Below are 25356 nucleotides of genomic sequence, written 5' to 3' on the forward strand. Positions count from 1 at the left end.
AAACTTTTAAGAAATGAAAATGCTTGGTTGAAAATGAGACTGGTAAGAAATTAAAATGTCTCAGATCTGATAATGGTGGTGAGTATTACAGTCATGAATTTGAAGATTATTTCTCCACTAATGGTATTCGTAGACAAAAAACTATTCCAAGGACTCCACAGGAAAATGGAGTGGCTGAACACATGAACAGGACTATAATGGAGCGCGCAAGGAGCATGAGGTTGCATGCTGGGTTGCCCTTACACATGTGGGTGGAGGCTGTCAATACTGTAGTATATTTGATTAATAGAGGTCCCTCTACTCCTTGGGCTATGGTATTCCAGAGGAAGCATGGACTGGTAAGAAGGTGAGTTATTCTTTTCTAAAGACCTTCGGTTGTGAAGCTTTTGCTCATATAGACTCTGAAAATAGAACCGAGCTAGAAGCTAAATCAAAGAAATGTGTCTTTGTTGGACATGGCATTAATGAATTTGGTTATAGGCTTTGGGATTTTGAAAATCTTAAAATTATTAGAAGTCGAGATGTCATATTCAATGAGAAATTGTTATACAAAGATCTATTGCAGCAACATGAGAAGAAAGAAGATGATTATGTAGTGTTGGATGATACTCCAAAAGCTGATGTTCTAGCCATTCCTCATGATGTGCAACAACTTCAACAACAAATACCACACACACCAGTAAATGTTAGACAGTCAACAAGGAAAATTAGACCTCCACAGAGGTTTTCTCCCTCTTTGTATTCTATTTTACTTACTGATGCTGGTGAACCTGAAAGTTAAGATGAAGCTGTGCAGGTGGATACTAAGATTCAGTGGTAGTCTGCAATGAAAGATGAAATGGACTCTTTGCTGAAAAATAAGACATGGAATTTGTGCAAGTTTCCTGGAGGTAAAAAGGCTTTACAGAATAAGTGGGTTTACAGGTTGAAAGAAGAGGAAGGAGGTAAGAAAAGATTTAAGGCCAGCTTAGTTGTAAAAGGATTTGCACAGAAAAAGGGAATTGATTTTGATGAGATATTTTCTCCTGTTGTTAAAATGACTTCTATTCGTACTTTTTTAAGTCTTGTGGCTACTGAAGATTTGCATTTAGATTAGATGGATGTTAAAACAACCTTTCTTCATGGTGATTTGGATGAAGAAATATATATGGCTTAGCCACAGGGTTTTTGAGGTCAAAGGTAAGGAGAACTTAGTGTATAAATTGAAGAAAAGTTTATATGGCTTGAAGCAAGCACCTCGGCAATGGTATCTAAAATTTGATAGTTTTATGCATGAGCATGGATATAACAGGTGTCATTCAGATTATTGTGTTTATTTTAAGAGGTTGGATGATGATAGCTACATTACTTTATGTCTATATGTTGATTATATGCTTATAGCTGGGTCTAACATGCATCATATTAAGGGGCTAAAATGCCAGTTAGCACATGCATTTGCTATGAAGGATTTGGGGACAGCAAAACAAATCCTTGGTATGAAGATTTGCAGAGATAGGAAGAACAAAACCTTGACGCTATCTCAGGCTGATTATGTTGAGAAGGTGTTGCAACGTTTCTGTATGGAGAATGCTAAATCTGTCAGCACACCTTTACCTGGTCATTTGAAATTGACTAAGGAGATGTGTCCAAAGACACAGTAAGAGGAGGATAAGATGTCCAAGGTACCCTATGGTTTAGCTGTAAGAAGTTTGATGTATGCTATGGTATGCACTAGGCCAGATATTGCACATGTAGTGGGAGTCGTTAGCAGGTATATGAGTCATCTAGAATTTGAGCATTGGAATGCTGTCAAGTGGATTCTCAGATATTTGAGAGGAACATCCAATAAGTGTTTACACTTTGGGGGCTCTACTACTGGTTTACAGGGCTATGTTGACTCAGATTTGGCTGGGGATATTGATACCAGGTGGAGTACTACAGGTTATGTCTTTACTGTTGGTGGGACAGCCGTGAGCTGGTTTCTAGGTTACAAAAGATTAATGCTCTCTCCACTACAGAGGTAGAGTATGTTGCTGCTACAGATGCAACCAAGGAGATGATATGGCTTCAGTTCTTCTTGGAAGAATTGAGACATCCTCAGAAGGATAATTATTTGTTCACAGATAGTCAGAGTGCCATTCATCTTGCTAAGAATTCAGCTCTGCATTCTAAGACCAAACACATACAATTGCGGTACCATTTCATTCGGTCAGTTTTGGAGGATGGACAGTTAAAGCTGGAGAAGATACATACTAATGACAATCTAGCAGATATGTTGACAAAGGTTGTAACAAGGGAGAAGTTGAACTCCTCTTCAGCTTCGGTTGGTCTTTTAGACTGAACATGAATAAAAAAATAGTAGAGTCCAGGATGGTTTGATCCAGTGGGAGCCCCATGTGGTAGTCGTATTGCTACAGGATCAATCTCCAAGTGGGAGATTGTTGTTTAGTGTGGAGCCTGATCAGTCCCCAAGTGGGAGATTGTTAGATTGTGGTGACTGATCAGGAAAGTACTTAGGGTGACATGTTATAACCCTAAAGTGGTTTAATACTTGTATAAAAGGGCTTAGGGTTGGGTATTTTTCATAATGTTGTGATGCGAAATTGGTTTTTGCGGCGGTATTGAGCTGTAAGGGATTACAGATTGTAATCAGGTTGTAATCACTGGATTGTAATAAGATCAAACTTGCTGTTTGGTGGACGTAGCCCAGGGATTGGGTGAACCACGTTAAATCTTGGTGCCTTGTGTTCATTTTTTGTGTGTTCTATTATTTTCTGTTATTGGTTATATTTGCATGTAGTTTTTTTTATTTCTGTCTGTGGTTTATCCTAACAGGCAGCAGGTGAATGGGTTCAGGATGTTTTGCATGACACTGTAAAGCACATAGGTCACTTGGACCATGTCTCACAGGAAATATTGAACATTTCTAAAATGGTGGAGACAAGAAATGAAGGATATGAAAAGGAGAAGAATAATTGGGCAAAGGTGGTAATGTGGTTAGAGGATGTGCAAGAATTTAGTTTAGAGAAATTCTAGGCTAAATGCCCTGTAGCTGGTCTAGATGAAAAGGCCCTATATGTCATCAAAGACTGCATCAAATGGAGGAATGAAGCACTGACACAAGGAGTAACTAAAATCAAAGAGGCATTATAAGAACTTAAGGTTATACATCATATTATCCAAAATTACCTTAAATGGTTTGCCAAACAATTCATGAGAAAGGAAGATGACTCTATTGCCCAATCGGATGAGATAATTGAGGAGGTTTAGAAGAAGTTTCAAGAATGGCAAGACAAGAAGGCACTAGCTAAGAAAGACTTCTCTAGCGTGGCACATATTGAGGCTATGTTAATCATCAATTTGAAGCATTTGGAAATGCATGAAGAAAAGGTTGTTGAACTAAAGCAGATGAAAGAAATCTGGAAGCAAAGGTTTTCCTATATTGGTTTGCGACATCAATCCATTATTTCAGCCTTTTTGACTTCCTATGAAACGTGTAAAATGGTGAAAGGCATGGCTAGTGGAGACAACATTGCCTGATAAACACAAGTGGTTACACTTAATCATGTAGTTATGTTTTCTTTTTCCATTTTTCTTTTCTGGCATATCAAGTTAGTAGTTATTTTAACCAAAGACAATTAACTCCTAGTGGGGTAATTTTGACAATAGTCTAGCCCCATGCCTATATATATGTAATAATTAGTATGCTATAGGGTTAGAACTCTCCAGCAAATTGATAGACAAAATAATTTTTGTTTGTGGTTTTATTCCAAGTTTAAAAGTAGCATTTCAGACTTCTGCAGATACAATGAAACTCTATAATTTGATTTGTGCTTAAAGGCTCTGTAAGTGGATACTATTATCTACCTATTTAAATTAGTATTTCTAAAGATACTATTTAAGATTTTGGCTATGCCTGTTATTGGTTTTGAGATTGTCAATTTAGAACTTAGGATGCCATGAGAAGTTAATTTTATCGAATTTGCTTACTCGATGGTTTAGTTTTCAACTATGTGGATAATCTTGATAATTAAAATTGAGTGGTTCTTTTGCATAATTTTTTTTTTTGTATTGATGAGATAAAATAAGTTGATTCAACACTTTCTATAGATTTTTTTTTGAAAAGGTCATTCTGTTGAGTCTTTAGATCAAGAATTCTCATTGTAATAAAGGTAGCTGGGCCTTTTTTCATTGAAGGAACTTTAAGTAGAGGATTCCTTAGCCTCTTCTGTAAGAATTCATTTGTTAGTTTACATTCTTTTTCTCTATTTTTATATATGAACACTTATGAGAAAAATTGTTGACTAAAAATTTTTGGCAACTCTGTTGGGGAACAATAAAATGGTTTTGCCTCATTATGAAATTTTCCTAGTACTTCAACCAAGATTAGGATTTGATAATACACAAGAAGATATCATTTTTGACTTAAGCACACAAGCTTGGAAACTCAGAACAAGCCTAGAACAATTTACACAAGTTAATCAATTGCTTGAAAGAGAAGAAGAAAGAGTTGAACTCATTAGAGGTGTACCTATTGCTAACGAAGAAGCAATAGCTGGTAGACTAATCCCAAGGCCATTTTGAGTGTTGAATGTTAGTCTATATAGTGATAAGCTGGCTAGTAAAAGGTATACTCAAAGTGAAGAAAGAAAGGGGTTCATTGATGAGTCTTATGAATTTGTAAAAAACCTCAATTTTGCCCCTAATCTCTCCCAGAAACAAAAGAAGTCTATCAAGATTAAAAGTATGCCAACTTCCCCTAAGAAATCAACCCCAATAGTTGTGAACCTTCAAGCCTTAATTTTACTAGGGACATTAATACCTTCTCATCTAAACAACCAACCTTTGAATTTTGTTTTCCCTAGGATGGCTGCTAACCTGTGGGGTGCACAAGTAGGTCCCTTGGCTCTTGGAGGTAATCTTAATCCACTTCATAAAGGTGCTAGAGAAGTGTTGCCCAAATTTTATGGTGATGGAAAGAAATCAACTGATGAGCATCTTAATGCCTTTAATATTGCATGTTTCATCCTTGCTATGGTGCATGAAGATGTAGCTATGAGGTTATTTGTGTAGACTTTGATTGATGATGCAGTAGACTAGTTTCATCATCTACCTCAAGGGTCCATTACTGACAAGAGTCATATGCGTACTATTTTTGAAGATAGATTTAAATCCTTTGAGGATTAACATACCTTTCTACTTCAATTAACTCAATTAAAAAAAGAAGTACATGGACCTATGAGAGATTTTGTAGCAAAATTCAATAAGGTAATTCATAAAATTCCTGCTACCAAGAGACCCAATGATGAAAATTGTAAAGGATTCTTTGTTAATGCAATGCCTCCAAACATTAGTTTTCACTTAAGGAGAAACAGAGTGGCAGATGTTGAAGCATCCCAAAGACTGGCAATTGAACTACAAGATGACCTTTTAGCTGCAGGAAAATGGAGAAAAGAGATGCAGAGTTGTAAAAATCAATCACCTTCATCTGAAAAATCACACCCATTGGTTCAGAAGCTCATTAATGATGTGATGACTATTAAGAAACAACTCCTTAAAATGAACCCTCATTACCAAGATATTCCATGAAAATATCTAGGCTAAAGTAGTTTTCAGGGACAACAACTTACCTTACCCTCAAGTCAACAAAGATTACAAATTGAAGCTCCACCTAGCAAAAACAACATGTGTGTTTTCATCTCATGAATGATCATGAGGGAACTTCTTTCCCTAAAAATATTAGATATCAGCAGCTTGAAGTAGAAAAAGTGGCTTCCACTAATGTAATAATAGAAGAAGAACCTTTTGAGGAACTTGGCAACTTCATAAATTATTACCTTGAGTATGCATCTAATTCTGACAGGGGTAATGACATCTTATTACCCTTGGAAGAGGCTTCATGTTCGATCTTGACTCGAGGGAAAAGAACCAGAATAACTGATACTCATGATAAAAATAATTCAACTCCTACTTAGGCCAAGGAACAAAGGGCAAAAAGGTAAATTGAAGGAAAGTCACCTCCTGTTTTAACAACTACCCCTCAAATCTTAAAGAAAATGGTTGATTTTGATTCCACATTTGATATTGTTGAGTTTTGTAAAACATCAAGGATACAAATTTCTCCTACAGAATATTTGAGAATGAATCCTAGTGAACTTGATAAGTTGATTGAATATGTTAATTAGTCATCTCTTGACAAAGCAGCCAAATAGATCAATGAAGTCAAGGTCTTCGGAGGCAATGAAACAATCACTCAATAGAACAAAGAATTTTCCAAATGTAAGATATTAGAGACACAAAAATCTCATAAACAAGAAGAGGTAATTTAACCAGACAGAATTAGTCCTAAACCTTCTTATAACCACAAACCTGATCCATTTTATGTCTCCCTCTTTCTACATGGCTTTAAGTTGAGTAACTACATCATAGATTCAGGGGCTTTAGATAATATAATGCCAGTAGCAGTAGCAAAAGCTTTGGATCTTCCTTTAACCAAAAAATTTGGCAAATGTTATTCCATGGATTCAAAAGAAGTACCTTTAGTGGGTCAAATTAAAGACACCCAAGTGTCATTAGCCACTTACCCTCAGAAAAGGATTAAACTCACCATCTTGGTAGTAGATATCCCCACAAGCTATGACATGCTTCTCAGTCAGAACTTCAATCGAGACCTAGGATGGGAAGTTAAGATGGATTGGTCTCAAGCTGTGATACCTATTGGAAAGGAGAAAGTAACCTTATTACCTAAAACAAAATCCAAATATATAGTCTTTCCATCTGATGACCCCAAATCTCAAATCCTTTATTAAGAAACTGATTTTGCTAATTATTTGATTATGTCTGAAGATGAGAAAATAGGTGAGAAGTCATTAGAAAAAGACTTGCTATGGACTCTTGAGTTTGATGGGAGCTATTGTTCGAATGGATCTGGAGCTAGTGTAGTTCTCATATCACCTGATGATCAAAAATTCCCCTTTTCTTATAAGCTTTCCTTTGAAAATACTAACAATATAACTAAATATGCGGCTCTGCTTCTAGGCATAGAAGAAGCCAAAAGAAGGAACATCAAGCTATTAAAAGAAAAAGGAGATGTTGAGTTAATAGTGAAACAAGTTAAAGGCATGTTTTCAGTTAAAAATTAGAGGCTGAAGCATTATAGAAACCGCATATGGGACAAAATTGAAGGTTTTTATGCCTTTGCAATTGGAGAATTCCCTCGAGAATGGAATGACAAGGTAGAATCCTTCGCAGTATCAACTTCTTTGTTAATTCCCCATTCTAAATTCATAAACAATAAGTATTCAGTGGAAATCATTCATAGACCAAGTGTCCCTGATAATAATAACTCTTGGCAAGTATTTAAGGATGATGCTCATATTAATGCTTTCTTGCGAAGTGTTGAGAAGTTCTCTATGAACTATTTTGAAGGCTCAAATGTAGAATGTAGGGAATTTTGTCTTGATTCTCCTAGTGAGCGTGACGTGTTACAATTAAAAGGGAATGTAATACCTAAAGGCCTGGTCAAGCTCGAAAAAGTTTTTGATAGGCGAGATACCTTCTTAGCTCAAGATGTAACATCTAAAGAGAATCCAAATGCTGATTATGAAAAGGTGAATTTGGGAGATAAACATAATCCCAAAATTATCAATTTGGGAACCTGTTGTGATGAAGGTGAGAAAACTAGATTCATTAAGCTCCTATCAAAGTATATAATCTTTGCTTGGTCTTATGATGATTTGAAGACTTTCAGAAGTGGTAAATTCAAGCACCATATTACCTTGAAAGCAAGTACCTCTCCTTTCAAGAAAAAATTGAGGACATATAATTGAAAAGTTTTCAATGCAATATTCAGAGAAATAGATAAGATGTTAAAAGCTTGCATTAATTTTCCAATTCATCATTCCATGTGGGTGGCAAACATAGTACCAGTTAGGAAGAAGAACAGAGAGATAAGGATTTGTGTTGATTTTAGAAACCTTAATCAAGAAAGTTTGAAAGATAACTTTGCTTTACCAATAATGGACCAAATTCTTCAAATAGTTGCTGGTTCAGAAATGATGCCTTTCCTAGATGGTTTCTTAGGTTATAACCAGATAGAAGTTGTTGAAGATGATCAACACAAGATAGCATTTACAAAACCATGGGGAACCTTTGCCTACAAAAGAATTCCTTTTGGCTTAATAAAGATTGGTGGCACCTTCCAACGAGCTATGAATTCAACCTCTGGTAACTTATTGGACAGATACATCACAATGTACCTTGGTGACATGATAGTGTTTTCTAGAAGATGAAAGAAACACCTGAAAGATTTGAGAAAAGTACTCCAGAAATGTAGAGATCACAGAATTTCATTGAATCCTAAGAAATGAATTTTTGCTAGGACTAAGGAAAAATTACTTGGACACATGGTCTCAAAAGAAGGAATCAAAATCAACCCGCAAAGAGTGAAAGCCATCCAACAATTATGTGTTCCTTTCAATTGAAATGGCATTAAATCCTTCTTCGAACAGATCAATTTCCTGAGAAAATTCATACCCAATTTTGCAGAAACTGCTAAAACTATGGCCAAGCTACTCAGTGAGAAACAAAATTTGAAATGGGATGAACCAACATCAAAAGCATTCAAAGAGGTAAAAGAAGCTATTGCTAAAGCCCCAATGCTTTTTCATCTTGATTTTAAAAAGGATTTTATACTGTATTGTTATGCACCTGAGCATACCATGAATGACAAAGGGGAAGAGATGCCTATCTCTTTTATGAGCATACCTTTGAAGAAACATGAGCTTAACTACTCTCTATCTGAAAAGCAAGCTTTCACTATTGTAAAAGCAGTAAAATACTTTAGGTACTATATTTTGTACTCTCATTTTGGAGTGTATGTGCCATCCACCAAGGTCAAGAGCATTCTCAAGTAGTAGGATGTAGCAGTCAACAATCGAGTGACATGGGTAGCGAAAGTCCAAGAATTTGATCTGGATATCCGAAAAACTAAATTGATTCAAGGATAGGGGTTGTGTAAGCTTATTGTAGAAGGTGAAAAAGAAGAGTCATATCCCACCTGCTTGTTTGTAATTGTCAAAGATGAATGGTATTCAGACATTGCTTATTTCATAACATATGGGAGATCTCATGATCATCTGAAAGGAAAGGACAGGTGCACCCTTCAACTCAGAGCAACTAAATTTGTTATTATTGATGATATCTTATACAAAAGAGGTTTAGATGGTATGTTTTTAAGATGTGTTGATACCGACCAGCAGGATAAGTTATTGAGAACCTTCCACGATGGAGTCTGTGGAGGTCATTTTTCATCAATAGTGATAGCATTCAAGATCCTGAGAAGTGGATACTATTGGCCAGGGATGTTTAAAGATGCTTACCATTGGGTTAGAAATTGTGAAAAATGTCAACTGTTTACCGGGAAACCACAATTAGCTGCTCTACCTATAAAACTAGTGATCATAGAAAAACCATTTCAATAGTGGGGTTTGGATTTTATAGGGCCTATTAATTCGATTTCGAGTGTGAGACATACACACATCCTTACCACTACTGATTATTTTACTAAATGGGTGGAGGCAATTCCTATTAAAGCAACAAGCTCACAGGTAGTGTACAAATTTTTGATAGAAAATATTTTGACCCATTTTGGTACTCCCAGTAAAATAGTGATAGATAATGCATAGAATTTTTCATCCAGGGAAATTCAATTGTATTTTTATGATCATGGTGTCCATTTCTCTCATTCTTTGAATTACTTCCCTCAATGCAATGGATAGGCAGAGTCCACGAATTCAAACCTGGTAAACATTATGAAAAAATTGGTAGATGAAAAAGGAAGAGATTGGTACAAGAGGTTATATGAAGCAATTTGGGCTGACAAAAATTCTCCCAAAAGAGCTATAGGTATGACACCTTTGAATTGGTGTAAAGAATTGAGGCACAATTGTCCTTGCCCTTAGAACTAGCCACATTGAATTTGCAGAAAGCAATTGAAGATGAAATGTTTCATTCTTCCATTGAGAAGAGAATACTGTATCTCCAAAAAATAGAAGAAGAAAGAAGAGAATTAGTGGATCACATCACAAATCATTAGGAAAGAGTTAAAAGGATTTTTGATAAAAAATTAAGGCCACAAAGATTCATGAAAGGAGACTAGGTGCTATTATGGGATAAGAGAAGAGAACCTAAAGGAGCTCATTCTAAGTTTGAAAGCTTATGCAAAGGTCCATTTGTAATATCTGAAGAACTAGGTTCAAATGCCTTCAAACTGTACTACCTCAATGGAGATGACCTTCTCCTATCCTACAACGGGCAAGATCTCAAGTTGTACCATCTTTAAGTTTGTTTCGCATCTCATTGTAAATATCCACTTTTGGTTTTCCTTTAATTTCTTGTTTCGTTCTTTGTGTTGTATCATCATCTTTTGAGTTGGTCTATAAAGCCTAAGACCTTGGGTTCATCCATTATCCTTTTAGTCTCATTCCCTAATAGGAGCCAATTGTTAGCACTTATAATTTTCTTGCACCCTTGATGTTTCGGTCCCAAGTCTTCTTCCCTTGAAGTTGAACTTGAAGTTTTAGTTTACTTCAACTTCAAGATCGAGTCCATATCTGTCTTCATATGTCAAGCCTCGTGTCTTTTCTTGAGTTAGCCTTAGTAAAGTCGAAGTAGAAGTTGAAACCCAACCACCCAAAGCTTCAACATCAACTTCAGTGTTGATTTTGCACACTAATGAAAGTTGTATGCAGGTTTCAAATTTTTGAGCCAAACCAAGGTGGGCCTCAGTATAGCACTTCTCAAGACATGCAAAGTTATGAATGGAAGGGTTTAAGGCATTAAGTGTTTGGATACAACAAGATTTGATTAAGGGCTAAAATTATCATTTCATGATCACTTAGCATAACATGATACGTGTGGATTTGATGGAGTATTTAAAACAAAGCACCCACGATGTCTTTTCCAATGCATGTCACATGAACAAGTAATTATTGCCCTTACTTGCTGAATCTATTTTGTGATCTTCTATACAAATTATTCCTTAAATGCATCCTTTTTAGCCTTTCCCACTCATTCCACTTTGTCCAAAGAATTTCTAGCAGTATCGGGTAAGAAGGGCGATTGCAGGCTGTGTCTCTGTCAAATTGTAAGTGCATTTCTGTACCCCTTTGCATTTGATTGTTTTTGATTTGTTTTGAGATATTTCAAGTTGTTTCTTGTAATCCTATCTTTCTTAGCAATCATGACACTTTTCCACTCCAAAATTCCCAATTTAGAGAAGCCATCTTTGCTCAGTTCATTGCCCAAAATTCGTGATATGTTTCTAGTAAATAAAAATTTATTAGAGGTAATTGAATGAGCCAAAAACACCTATTCAAGCACTACTTACCAAAAGCTAGTTGATAGTGGATTATTAGAAGTGACCAATTTTCCCACTGCTATCACATACCCAGAACTTGTCTTCAAATGCGCAAGCCATTATGACCTTATTTTCGCATGCATTCAAAAAATCTCAGGGGAAGTGATTGTTAAAATCAATAGAACCAGTGTTTATTTGGCCTTTAAGATTCCCCACAAGGAACCCTATGAGCCATGGACATTTGAAGAAGCTAAGTGCCTATATGCCAAAAACAAAAGCAGCTATGATAACAAGATAGCTCAGTCCTGGCTTTTGAAACCAGCTGAAGGCGGTTCTAAATTGCCTAAGCCATTGACTATTGAGCATTTTATAAAGAAATTGTAGACATTGTTCTCCTGCTGAATAGGATTAAGGGAAATGAGAATGCATTCCACTAGGAGTCATGGATGTACTTTTTCATACAGAAGATCGTTGAAGGAATTAAAATTCATTGATTGGTCTGACCTGATAGTAGAAAACTTGCATAAGGGTTTAATAGCTGTTAACAATTATGGTCCATTTTTATTGTCTTCTTATCTAATTTACATCCTAGCAACATCTAAGGAATGGGAGTATCTTCCACATACACCTTGGGTTGATGACATGCCCATCTACCAGTACTACAGTGATCTTTAGGAAACTACATTATGCAAAGAGTTTAAAAGGGTAAATGATGTCCTTTTAGGGAAATTGGTATTTGAACTCCAAGGTAAGGAGAATGATAGGATGTCAAGAAAAGCTATTCAGGTTGTGCAAATCTATGGTTTCTTTTACATTCAATTTTCCAGAGTTGCATATATCAGAATGGGTGGTTTTTTTGGTGAACCTTTAAAACTACCACATTATTGTTCAAACTTTGTAGTGTTATTTGAGATGTGTAGGCAGTTTGTTTCTGTGGTTGAGTCTTTTTAGATTTCACAATCATCTTCTTCAATATTCTTCCCAATTGAGATTGGACACTATAGATGTCCCAGTTTGAAAGAAGCCATATTGGCAACAAAATCATTAACCTGTGTATGTTTTAAGCCTTTCATTTCTCGTTTAGATGTTGACTATACTGGGTTTTTCAAAAACAATGTTAAGAATTGGATACGTATGTATTAAAAGATGATGATTCTGAAGAAGTGCTTGATCAATTTTATATTGACTAGATTTAATGCATGCCCATTCCTAAAATTGACTGGGAAAAGAGGGAAGAAAATGATGTTTATGCTCGTACTAAAGATGTAATAGCTAGAACTACTAAGTGGATAAAATTGAAGGTAGTTGCTACTCTAGAGCTTTCTAGGAAGTTTTCAAAAGGAAAAGATAAAAATACTACTGAAAAGAAAACTAATCAAGATGTTGCTGATCCTATTGTAGGTCCACTTGAAGCTGAAGCTGAAGCAATTCCTAGACCACTTCAACTTCAAGTTCATGAAGTAACTCCAAAGACCAAGAGGGTGACTCATTCAAGCACAAAGAATGCATTAATCATTAGAAGTAAGAACACTATAACCATCGACCTGGAGTTAGCAGAAGACCCACCTATGGTGGATAATGTACCTGAACCCTAGAACTTTTCAGTGACTATCGAAGGCCAAGAGAGTAATCTGACCTTGGTCAAATGGTCCCTTACTATAGAAAAAGATTAGCCTATGCCTAAATGGCTAGATACATCAATGGAGAAGAAAAGGAGCATAGTCCCAATATCGATGCCAATTGATGATTTGGTTAGTAAGTCTCTTGGTAAGACATCAAAAGTAAAGAAAGGCAGAACCGAGGCAAGGATTAATTTTGATAAAAATTTAGGATGTTGGGTAGCAGAGATAAAAACATCACTAGATGGAAGCTCATGTGATTCTGTGGTTCCTCATGACTATTAGATAACAAAGGTTGACCTAGGAAAAGGAAATCACAAAGTAGACATGGAATTATTTGAAGCATCCAATAAAAAGATCATGCACAGAGTATGGAAAGATGGATAGGATAAGTAGGAAATGAAGGAAACAATAAAAAATATGGCGCAATATATTAGTGCTATCCTTTACGCGGAGGCAAAGCCAATCTATGAAATCTTAGCAATCGTTGATGTGTCCTCTATGACCAATCAACAATCAGTGGAGAATCTGCATAAGTGCAAAGCAGTAGTGAAGGCAGCAGGTGAATGGGTTCAAGATGTTCTACATGACACCATAAAGAACATAGGTCACTTGGACCATGCCTCGAAGGAAATATCAAACATTGCTAAAAAGGTGGAGACAAGCAATGAAGGATATGAAATGGAGAAGAATAATTGGGCAAAGGTCAAAATGTGGTTAGAGGATGTGCAAGAATTTGGTTTATAGAAATTCTAGGCTGAATGCTCTATAGTTGGACTAGACGAAAAGGCCCTATATGTCATCAAATACTGCATCAAATGGAGGAATGAAGCACTGACACAAGGAGTAAGTGAAATTAAAGAGGCATTACAAGAACTTAAGGTTATACATTAGATTATTCAAAATGACGTTAAATGGTTCACCAAATAGTTCATGGGAAAGGAAGATGACTCTATTGTCCAATCGGATGAGATAATCAAGGAGGTTAAGAAGAAGTTTCAACAATGGCAAGACAAGAAGGCACCAGCTAAGCAAAACTTCTCTAATGTGGCGCATAGTGAGGCTATGTTAATCATCAATATGAAGCATTTGGAAATGCATGAAGAAAAGGTTGCTAAACTAAAGAAGACGAAAGAAATTTGGAAGCAAAGGTTTGTCTATATTGGTTTGCCACATCAATCCATTATTTCAGCCTTTTTGACTGCCTATGAAACATGGAAAATGGTGAAAGGCATGGCTAGTGGAGATAGCACTACCTGATAAACTCAAGCGGTTACACTTAATCACTTTGTTATGTTTTCTTTTGCCATTTTTCTTTTCTAGCATTTCAAGTTAGTAGTTATTTTAACCAAAGACAATTAACTCCTAGCAAGGTAACTTTTGGCAATAGTCCAGCCCCATGCCTATATATATGTAATAATTCATATGGTATAGGGTTAGAACTCTCCAACAGATTGATAGACAAAAATATTTTTGTTTATGGTTTTATTCCAACTTTAGAAGTAGCATTTCAGAATTCTACAGATACAATGAAACTCTACAGTGTGTTTTGTGCTTAAAGGCTCTGTAATTGGATACTATTATCTACCTATTTAAATCAGTATTTCTGAAGATACTATTTAAGCTTTTGGCCAGGTGTCTGTTATTGGTTTTGAGATTGTCAATTTAGAACTTGGGATGCTACGAGAAGTTAATTTTATCAAATTTGTCTACTCAATGGTTTAATTTTCAACTATGCGGATAATCTTGATAATTAGAATCAAGTGGTTCTTTTTCATAAAAGTTTGTTTTGTATCATTGATGAGATAAAATAAGTTGATTCAACACTTTTAGCAGATTGTTTTTTGAAAAGGTCATTCTGTTGAGTCTTTAGATCAAGAATTGTCATTGTAATAAACACGTATTTTCATTGAAGGAACTTTAAGCAGAGGATTCCTTAGCTTCTTCTACGGAAATTCTTTTGTTAGTTTACATCCTTTTTCTCTATTTTTATATATGAACACTTATGAGAAAAAATGTTTACAAACAAGGATAAATCAGTTATGTATCCACCTGTCACTTAAGATTGAGATAGTAAAAATTCTTTTGTCCATGACTATCAAGGATTTTGTTATCTCTAGTATGGTTAGTGTCAAATAAATTTGAGGATAGAGATGAATAGATTTCTAGAGGAGATTAAGTTACTATTACTTTGAATGGCATGATGAGTAGGTATCAAATGCTCAATACTAGCATTGCAACAAGAAAACATGCACCTTATCTTGATAAGGTACTTGGAAGAAAATAGAAGGAACTATTGAAAACTATGTATAGATGGTCAAGAACAAGAATTCATTGAAAGGAACATAATGGGTGAAGTATAGAGGACATATATGTGATGGAAAAGGGTCTAAAGATGGGGAGTTATTCATGTTAAATTTAACGTAAATAAGATTATAATTTCTTTTAATATAGTAAATGTGTATATTTTGCATAAGAATGTAGGAGAAGTAGATTTAAAGAGTCTAGAAATAATAAATATAAAGATAAATTTATTCTTATTTGATAAATTGGGAGAGGATTTGAATTCAACAAAATAATAATATTACATTCTTAAAATAAAGACAAGTGAAGAGGAATTCAGACGAAGTGAAAATAAAAGGCTTTGAAATGGAATTACAACCATAGAGCTAACCAAAAAATCCTCAACAAAGGAGCCAAGGAATGAAAAAACAACCAAACAATGAGATACAAAAGAATCAAAACATGAAGGAACCAATGCAAACAACATATACATGCTTTGGAAGAGACCAAGGCACCCAACAACCTCAAACCACAACACATGATAGTCATAGAGCCAACAACCTCCACACATGAGGGGATATAAGTAATGAAAAATATGAGAGAGAAAATGTGAACCTCACCCTCACACCAAGGAGGGGAAGGCACTAGGGAATTGAGGTGTGCAAAAAAGACAACCACCAAAAAAGGATAGATATAGAGACCCAAAAACTCCAAGGATTGAAAGGCAAGATCTGTAAATTTCTCACACAAAGCCAAGGAGTAGAAGGAACAATAAAGCTAGAAGAAGGCCAAGAAAGGAGAACCCAATCCAATAGACATAAGAATGTTGAAGTATTGGGAAGAAGATGAAGAAACCAATACAACACCAAACCAAAAATGGGAAGAACAAGAACCAAGAAAAAAAAGAGTTGGATTACTGCAAGACACCAAGACCTACACAACCTAAGGGGATAGTAGAAGTGACAAAGGAAAAAAAGAAACTAGTGTAAGAACACACTCAAAGCCAAAAAGGAAAATAAAATAGAGGCACCCACAAGAACATTGAGACAAAGAATAAGGCCAAACTTGGCTAGAAAGTCTTGAGAAATAAGAAACCTAATATAGCCTTCCAAAACATAGACAAAAGAGGCAGAGGACCACTTCTGGCCATCAGCCACATCTTTTAACCATCAATGAACCCCTTTCATAGGTTGTACCTCAACCTTAAAATGAAGTAGGAAAGATTAGAAATGTAGCAAAGTGGACCTCAACTACCACCAAGGCATGAAGAGAAAACCCCACCTTGAAGGGGTTAGCTAAACTAGAGATAACCCCACACACAAATGGGGGAAATAGAAGAAAATATAAAATGCACAAAGGTTCACAGATAAGAGACACTTACTATCAAAAATGAGCTAAAAGATATTCGAAAACCTATCATAGAAGGGAGAGGAACCACCCACAATGCATTCCACCTCAATCCCAATAGAGAACAATAGAGTAGCCCAAAATCCTTGAAACCCTTAAACTAGAGAGAAGTTCCAAAGAATAAAGAAAATTCTTAGAGACCACTCTGTGAGAAATAAAGCACATCCTCACCACCCAAAAGAGATGGGAAACCCAAAAAGCGCACAAACCCAACAAAGAAGAATACTACTATACCTATAGCAAGAATATAACAAGACCAAAGAACTCCCCATCATCATAATATCACTCAAAATCTCCCTCTCCATCACTTATAGATGCCAAAAATTTAGTAAAGTGCTTCAAAATATTTCAATTTTTTGTAAAGATAACTTTCTGAACAGTGAAGAAATATAATGGTAATTTCAATAATGTTAGATTATTATTCTTATGTTGGCCTTTTCCTTAACATGGATAAATATACATTTCAAGGCATCTATTTAGTCTTACTTGAAGAAATATATTCTAGATAGATGTATGTAAATAATATTAGGTGTCATGATGTGTTACAAAAATGATAATAATTTAATATTTTTAAAAATAGTTAGGTATCAAGTCTTAAATTCAAGTTTGTAAAGATAACTTATAATATCACTAAAATGTGATATTTGAAGAAACTATGAGAGTGGGTTCATACAAACTAGACATAATTATAAAGTGTAATAAGTTTGAAGTTGTCTTTTAGTTTCTTTAATTGTTTTCTACTAGTTGAAGATTTGAGGAGCCTTTTTAAAGACTATTTTTTGTCTTCTTTTCTATCATTATTTGAGTAGATGAGCTGACTTTGAATGATGCTTCAACTTTTATTTCTTCATCTGTATTCATTAATGTTGTTGGAAGCCTTATTAATTTCCAATGTCTCTAGGTTATTTGAGCTTTACAAAATCCTTTCAAGGTTGAGGTTTCTATCAAAGAGAGCTTAGTGTTCTATTCACTTAATGGTGAAGAAAAGGTTATGTGGCCCTTATTGAAACTTATATTTTCTCTTAAGCTATGGGCTCTTGGTTAAACCCATACTTTTTTTATATTAAAGTTAAGGGAGTCTTTAAGAACCCTAATCTTTGAGTTGTAAGGCTTCAACCACTTTTTATTTCAGCTTATTTCTTTTATGGAAACATTATTATATAGGATATTGTAGCATTTTTTTGGGTAGCTATTATTTTGTATAGTTATTCCTTTTGCAATTGTTGATTTTTGCTGGCAACAATATCCATCTAAAATTTTATTTTGTCAAAATGTTTTAGGTCACTTCAAAGCCCACTTTTCCCTAATAAAAAACATCTATATGCATCAACAAAATAATCATCACTTATATATAGTCAATAAATCTTAGAGATTATGTATCTCTACAAATAAAATCAGTAGTGCACGATATTTCAAAAGAGAAGAATGAGCACAATAATTATAATTTCTTGAATTAAAAGTGCAACATACAAATACTTGTAATGTTGAGAAAAAGTCAAATTAATATTTTTTATATAATACATAAAACTCTTTTCAATCCTAGACAAACTAACTCACTTCGGTGAGTTTATTTTTTAAATTTATGATTTAAAGAATTAGATAGGCACGAGCTTATTTTTTAACAAATTAAAGTTTTTTTTAATATAACAAAGAGGATAGAAATAAGGTGAAAATAAAAATACTTCACAATAATAATTTTCTTATTTTATCAAGAGAGAATCAACTTATAAATACATTTTAAGCATTGTAAATGATCGATCAATGGAGAATTATAAGGGTCAAAATCGTCAAAAGTATTTTAGTTAAGAGAATAAAACATAAATATTTGAGCTTTATTTTTAATCAACCTGGCTTAAAAAGCTGTCCAAAAACATTAGTTACCCTACACTAGAGTAAAACTAGTCACAAAAATAGTAAAATAAGACATCAAATTTAAAACCTTAATTTGAATAAGAGCTTAATTTCTATTTCTTTAACATCGTAACCTAAGATTTCTCTTCATGTTGTACAACTATCCAATTAGATCCACCTTTAAAACTAGAAAAATATTAACCTAGAGAATGAATGTTTTGTTTAGGAGAAATATATTTTGAATCAGTGACATCAATATGGATAGAAGCATTGCCATAATAGTCGTTAGAACCATTAAAGGAATCATAACAAAGCACAAAATATAGATAAGTAGAAGAAGTACTAGAATCCTTGAAAAAAAAATCTATAAGGATAGAAGAATCAACACTACCCATGCCATTAGTACAATACTTGGTTGGAGAAACATCACCTATAAATAGAGAAATGTCAAAATGGGGTGCAGGACCAGAAGAAACATGAGAAGTGCAGGACTAGATGAAACATGAAAAACTAAGGTTATCTCAACAAAGCATAGAAGAGCATAACCATGGGAGGGTGAGACTAAAAAGTTGGAAATAGAATTAAATTTAGAGTCTTAGGAGAATTTGCAATGTGACCATGCAATTTTTAGAAAAACCATTCACTTTTCTAGAAATTTCAACCTTAACACTAGTAGCTCAATATGAAATATTTTCCTAAGTAGGTCTATATGGGAACCATGATGGATATGTACATGTAAGGACAAACAATAATTGATTCTTTTAGAGTGGGAGAGAGGCAAAAAAATGAACCACATGGTTTAAAATCTCTCACTTTTGGAACTCCAATCACATACACTACTTAATGAGACACTTTAAATAAATAGAAAGACCTAGCAAGAAAGGAAATGTCCACCACAAGATCAATTCAAATAAAATTTTCAATAGAATAAAATGACCTAGGTAGATGCAAGTTCAAGAAAGAATCTAAAAGAGTAGTGAGTGGGTTAAAGTAATAATCATTTGCATAGGTTAATTTTGTATAGTTTTCTCTGTTCTACTAGATAATATTTTTATTTACCACATTTTCAATTATTTGATGAAAATAATTGAAAAATTTAATAAATATGTATATTTAAAAAAATATGCATAACAAGTTTTTGTGGGTAAGGAAAGTAGAATAGTTTTACATTTGATTTTATAGAAGTCCAACCTAGTTTTGGAAAAGTACATATCTTTGTTGGTTTTTCTTTTATGATGACTAATTTGTGGCTATATGAATTTTTTTGGAAGCAACCCATTCTTATATAGTCTAGATTGAAATTGAAGGATATTTTATTAAATGTCTTTCAAATTTATTTTCATTGGGTATTAGTCCCACCTATCTAGGTAGAAACTATTGTTTCCATGTCTCTTTTTCTTTCAATAGTTCATGTTTTGCAAATCGTGAAAAGTGTAAAACATGAGTTGTTATATAGTATGGTTGCTGAATTAATTTTCATTAAAATGAATTTTCAGTTAAAAATTTCTAAATTTTCATTGGCTCAGCCATATTTTCTTAGCAGTCATTTTATTTTCTTTCTCATTAATTTTTTCTAAAAATTAAATAATGAAATAAGAGACTTGGAAGTAGTGGTAGTGAGCGATGAGGCATTTTTTCCTTACCATATGTGTTGTGAATGCACATTACCAATTAGCATGTCTAGGAGTCAATTATATGGACTATCTCTATCTTTGTTTCATTCTTCTACTCATTAAGCACCCTATTTCTGAGCCCATCGCCTCACCCATCCTACAAGAGTTCATCAAGCTCTCTTATTCATTTCACCTTCAGTTTTAGAGGTTAGTTTATTCTTTCATGCATTCTTGTGAGTAGGTTTCCATGTAATTGTTTTGGAACAAGATTTGCAAGGGAAAAATTGTCTTTTAAATTATTTGATTCATCACAATCTCTCATAAGTCCTAACCCCTAGCTATACTCCATAGATTTCCAAAACCATTCTGCATTTTGAACTTGTGAAGAGACCAATCTCATTTATATCAAATCAATTTTTTGATATATTTAGAGGTGAGATGCTTTAGTTGTCTACACATTATGATTTTTCTATTAGATTTTCTTTCATCTTTATTTAGTCAATTGAGTAATGACATGTTTGGGAGCTACTTATATAGTGATGGAGTAGAGCATTCAGTCACAACAAGGAGATGATCCTTTTGAAAAGCTCATGAGGTAGCTAGATTTCACATCATTTAATGATGTAATGTCATCTTCTATCAATGCTCCTCCTTCTATTATTGGAGTTGGTAGTACTTCTCTTGCTCTGGACTCTTCTGAGCCATTTATGCAAGTGGCTTCCAGGTAATCATATATGATTTCTCAAACTTTACATTTTGTTTTCCATTTTGATCTTTATTCATTTGAAATAATTATCTTTGAATACCCTCAATTTTTTAAAATATTTAAAAAATATTTCATCAATCATAGAATTAATTCAATAACATGGGTTTTCTGAGTTCAATTGATAAGATAACCTGTTTTAGTTAGAAAACATTCAATAATTGCAGAATTATAGTTCGGTTTCCATTGCATAACAACATGTGTGAGATGAATTATGGTTGTTTTTTTTCTCTTATATAGAAGATTATTATCAGAGCCTTTTAAAATAATTTGGTAACAAACATGGAAATAATTTATAATTTGAAGAAATCAGCCTCATCTCAAAGAATTGTAGATTAGCTATGTTTAACTCTGATCACCTGGTTAACATGCCTATTACAATACCTTAAACAATATAAAGGTTTAAAGAAATCCTATTTTTTTTGTTAATAATGGTTGACCCGATGTTATACTAAAACCTCAAGCTACTACAAAATTGAAATGCATTGTACTAGTCATGTCAAAATGATATACATTCATCTGATACATATTTGTGATTGCCTTGTCCATTTGACACTTAAAACTTGCAAATTCACAAAATATATCTTGAATATTTTTGGGTTTAAAATTTTAGAAATTTATAGTTAGTTGTAGTAAAATTTAAAGGGGTTATCAATGTGATAATTTATTGCTAACATTCTACTGAAGGAAATGCAAATTTTGAGACTTTGCACTATACAACAAATGACTTTGGGATGCATCAATACATAGTACTTGGAGATTACAGATAGGAAAATGATAATAATTATTAATCTAGTTCTTAATACTAAAAAAAATATAATCATGTTACAATGGTGCTATATTAGTAGAGGTCTTATATTTCATGAATATGATAATGATATTGAATATGAAGAAAGTCCAACTTTATGGAATATGCTTTGGAAAGAAATTGACTGTATAGCAATTATAGACCAATGAAAAAATAATCAATTTGGGATTGAAAAATGACTTGGTGAATCAAGATAAATGAAAATTAAATATAGTATACAAGCTAAAGAAATAATTCAAAACTTTCTTAAACATGTACTAAGATCAAGGTATTTGATAATTGATAACTACTTATGCCAATAGTTATTTGACAAAATAAGAATTTATCTAAACATTTCCTATAAAAATATGAGACTTAGAAAGTTTTTTTTATGTCCTTATAAGTTGGTGGAAGTTCTATAAGGTTATTGATCAGATGAATTTTAAATAAAGGGTTTTTGATAGATGTTTTATCTTTTAGGAAATGAAGTAGGGATTGAAGAAATTAACATTTTTCTTCTCAAATCAAATATTAAAATAAATCACTCTTAATGTTTGATATTCATGGCTACAAATTAGTATCTATTGTATTATAATGGAATATTAAGTGTTCCATTAATGGCAGCATCAAAAGAAGTAAATATTCATTTGTCTAGATAATTGATGGGTAGCTTCAGCTACATAAGTGCAATAATAATTTATAATGTAGAATAATTCAACAAAGCTAGCTAATTGATTGTCAATGGGCTTAAGGATAATTAAAATAATAATAAGGAAATAAACCTAATATATAGTGTGACCAATAATTTTTGTTCTCATTATAATTTCCACTTTAATACTTTTTAAATTAAAGTAAGTTGAATTTGTTCTAAGGTCTAAACCATATTTAAAAGTGAAAGGACATCAAAACAATAAATGAGAGAAACCATGTTTTCTAAAATAAAAGGATGCTAGAAATAACTCTAATTTTCAGTATAGTACCTATTTGGATGTTGAGTTACATTTATAGCTAATATCAAATGCACCACTCATTATATATTTATTATAATGTGAGCATTACTTGTTGAAGTAATTAAAAGTGACCTATTGTTTACTTGTATCCACTAAATTTGACATAATTTAAGATAAAAACATAAAACATTACTACCTATGAATATGTTTGAATAAGTTAATTTTATAAAAATATGAGGCTAATATATGAAGGATGTACTGCAATAAAGTGAGATTCAAAGCTCAATCAAATTTGTGAGATTATAACATAATTAGGATCAACATAATTTTATATGTGATAAAAGATTCAATCAAAAGAGATAGAATTCTTAAATTATAAATCAAAGGCTAGTATTGATGATGTGTTCATTAAGTACGTAGCGAAGATATTTCTTTTTATAATTTAAGGAATGTGGTGAAGGTCTAAGAAAATCTATTTATTGGATATGAGTGGGTGTTAGAATTAAGAAATTTATAATATGTTGACATTTTTGATATATTCAATAATTAGTTAGAGTTAAAAGATGTTAAAGATGTGTCTTCTAAGACAACTCATTGTCAAACAATTTGATTTAGACATCCAACTAGATTTTAAATTGGTATAAAAATGGCAACTAGTTGTTTTATGAGGATGGGTGGGGTTTTGATAGAGCCCAAAACCTATCACAAATTAAGAAGGTTACGAAAATGTTAACCAACGAAAAAAAGCAGAAGAAAACTACACATAAATTTATTTTTTTTAAATTATTATTTCAAAATTACTTTGAGACAAAAATAACAAAGAAGATTATAATAAAAAATCAGATTTAGGGACCATCTTTGGCCCTTATAGAACAATCTACAAGCTGCAAACTATGAGGGACTAATTTTTCTTCTTTTGATGCACAAAATCTAGGAACCACCCATCTTTCCCTTTGAACATATATGAAAGCTCCCTATAAATTCCCCATTTTGGAGGAGAAGCCTCATGAAGAAAGAGACTTAAGAACTATAAAAAGGAATAGGTCATAAATCCAAGCTCCTAGATAAGGAGCTAACAATAGAAGCTACCTAGGCATTTGACCCAACCAAGAAATTAGGAGAGACATCAAATCCATAGAACTTGAGTTATTGTATAAAGCCAAAAGAAAGAGAATGACATGGCGACCATCAACACCTATCCTCAAGGGTGCGGGGAAATTGTAGATATGACCCAAAAAATCAAGAGGAAATCAATTGAACTATAGAAAAGAAGCATCCATGGAAACAAGAGATTTGATCATAGTAAAAATCTATGTCCAAGGTCACTAATCCATCTTCAAAATTATAGTTTTTTTAAATTAAAAAAAACCTTTAAAAGATACATCTTATCCAAGGTTTGAGCATATGATATGTCACTACAACTACTAATGCTAGGGTCCACCTGAAGGAAGTGGTGTGACATATTGCCACTAGTATTATAGGACTATTTTCACTAAAAATGGATGGGAGTTACAATAGATTCATTTAGAGGGTGAAGAAAATGAGGATGAGAGCTCCATTTCTAGTATCCCATAATAAAAATATCTTCATGATCTCCAAAAGAGTCAAAGTAAGAAACAAAAAAGTTATAGACATAGAGGTAAATCTAGATTTCACTTATGATCACCACATATTAGCACACTAAAATCCATGCATTTAGGTTCAGCATGAAGGGTCTATAGACCAAACATAAATACAATCAAACTCCTAACTCTAGAGAAAAGAAATCACTAGGGAGGTACATATGATCAATGGTTAGAGGAGCACCATATAAGAGATGTTAGTTATAGCAAGTGGGAAAAGAAGAGTAAACTTTCCTATGATTGAGACAACAAATGTTAAATAATTTTCACTATACTAGCTATTATAATGCACTCTTAACTTATAATAATGTCTACCATTATTTTTATTATTTTAATATTTCTCCCGATTAAGAGAAATAACACAATCAATTTTATTGTAAAAGAATCTTAAAAAATTCACCAAGATTTAACTATTAAGATTTACCTGAGTCAAAGTTTGATGGAATAGACTTCCTTAGATTTTACTTTCATAGCACAATTTACAATATTCTTCACGAGCTTCCCCTTGTCACTAGAACACACCAAATAACATGAGTTATGCTCCAAACATTAAGAAATTCTGGCAAATAAAAATGACAAGAAGATTGTTAACATAATATGAAACATGGTGGAGGGCATTCTTCCACTCTTGAAGCTTTTCTTTACTGTATCTTCCCTTCTCTTCATGCCTTGCAAATGCTTCGGCGAAGACTCCTCTACCATGTCGAACATCCTCAGGCAGAACATTATAGAAAACAGGGACAATTTTCTTGCCAGTCCTGAGCATAAAAGAGAGCTCTGCCAAACACCAAGGGGATTGTGCATAGTTCTCAGAAATAATTGCTATGTGTAGCCAAGCACTGCTCATTGCCGCTTCAAGTGCTGTAGGCAAGAACTCCCCCAATTCAAGCTCTTGTGAATCAAGAAAAACCCTAAACCTCATTCCAATTAAAGTATTATAGATAGGGTTCGCGAGGGTTTCTTTAGCATCCACGCCACGGTGATTAATAAATACATCATACGCTGGCATTATTGATGTCCCAGAAACATGCGCAGACGGTGCAACTTCCTCAAAAACATTTGTGGGCTGGCCATCAGAGACAGGGGTGGGAGCTGAAATTGAATCGAAAGGACTGGCAACAAA

This window comes from Cupressus sempervirens, chromosome 7 (genome assembly GCF_028749045.1).
Source record: "Cupressus sempervirens isolate cs-2001-9-10 chromosome 7, ASM2874904v1, whole genome shotgun sequence".
In the NCBI taxonomy this organism is placed as follows: Eukaryota; Viridiplantae; Streptophyta; class Pinopsida; order Cupressales; family Cupressaceae; genus Cupressus; species Cupressus sempervirens.